Raw genomic sequence first — 1529 nt, forward strand, 5'->3', positions numbered from 1 at the left:
TTTGAAGTTCTTACGCTGCTTCTAAGAAGATAATAAACATCATTTCTCTCGAGGAAAGCAGCATAGTACAGTGTAGTAAAGATGTGGGCTCCAGAGTCTGACAGAGAGTCACGCAGACTCTGCAGATCGAGCTGAGCTCCTTCACTGCTCACCGCCCACACGGTCTGCATTCGGTCTGACCCATTTGGGCACCTTCTCCCTCTTCTTCCCTTAAAGACAAGGCATGGAGAAGGGAGGCAGCTGGATTTACAGAACAAAAGCAACTTAATAATTAAAACCTCGGTCTATCTAATGATAACATGTGAAAAGTAACAGGAGCCCACTATATAAGCATGCAATTATCAGTAATATCTCTCTGTTTCAACCTCTGCAGGGTACAGGATAGCCAGCAAACCCCCTGCCCGGATGTGAGCTGCTGCCCTTACCATCCTTCTGAAAACAACAACATTTGCTTAGCTGTTTGTTGATGGAGGGGAAGACGCAAAAAAAAAAATATAAAAAAGTGATAGGAAATCACCGCACAGTTGGACTTGGAACTGTTTTCAATTCTAAATCTTCTACATGTGATTTCAAGCCACGTAAAATCTTCAAACCTGGGTTTGTCGCCTATGTAACTGAGCTTATCACAGCTATAGCGTCAGCAGTAGTTGGCAATATCACGACTGCCTAACACTTATTTACAGTTACTCCGTACCAGGATGACCCAAAAGCTTCACACACATTATTGCCTTTATTCACTCTGCAATGTGCGGGACAAGTTGTGTAATTATCAAAATGAGATACTTAGACTACTTTGCATAAGATTAAATAAGCAAAAATTGACAAGCAGGCAATTCAAATCTATGATTATCTGATTCTGAGACATGAGTTGTAACCAGCATGTAATAATGATTAATACTTTAAAAATAAAATATTTATAAAATATGTGCTGAGTATAGGTTGGTTTTCATCTCTCTCCCTCTGTTTGTGTTCATAATATTAGTAACTAAACAATGAAATCATAAGAATGTTCTGTTTTATAGACCCAGAGGTCAGCAAGTCTAAAAAGCCTTAAAATATTTTTAAAGTATTAAAAATAGAACACAGGAGGTCAATGATGACCTGGCATGTATTCTGAATCTAAAGTTGTTTATTACTATTTTAGCTCTAGAATTACTCTGAGACCTGAAAATTACTTGAATCTTGACTAAGGTAGAACTTTAATGCTTTAAGTTCTTTTTGGTCAGATGCTTGTAAACTTTAAATTGAAGGTTTTTCTGTGCCAAGATGAAATCAAAAGTGAAATTCATGTATTGAATATATGCTTTGGGGTAGAACACTGAATAGTAACTATTAATGAGGTCACAACTTTCTTATTTTGAAAGTAATAAAAAAAATAGAACCCAGGAATATGGGGGAACCCCAGGGAATTCCTTCTGGAGAAGGGAAACTGTAAAATGATCTTAGAGAAGATGATGTATATTGACAGAAAGGAGGGAGGCGGGAAGGCTCTTTCCCCTACGCACAGGTCTATCTATTAAAAAGTTATT

General features: G+C 37.5%; 1 non-coding gene across 1 annotated transcript; it reads left to right on the plus strand.

The window, feature by feature from the left end:
• Nucleotides 1-1088: 1088 nt before the first annotated feature.
• LOC111723315 lies at nucleotides 1089-1167 on the plus strand. The gene has a single exon (XR_002771886.1). It is a non-coding gene; the product is annotated as a small nucleolar RNA SNORD45 (small nucleolar RNA).
• The last annotated feature ends 362 nt before the right edge of the window (nucleotides 1168-1529 follow it).

Source organism: Otolemur garnettii, unplaced genomic scaffold (assembly GCF_000181295.1).
Source record: "Otolemur garnettii isolate 467f Iridium unplaced genomic scaffold, OtoGar3 scaffold00010, whole genome shotgun sequence".
Taxonomy (NCBI): Eukaryota; Metazoa; Chordata; class Mammalia; order Primates; family Galagidae; genus Otolemur; species Otolemur garnettii.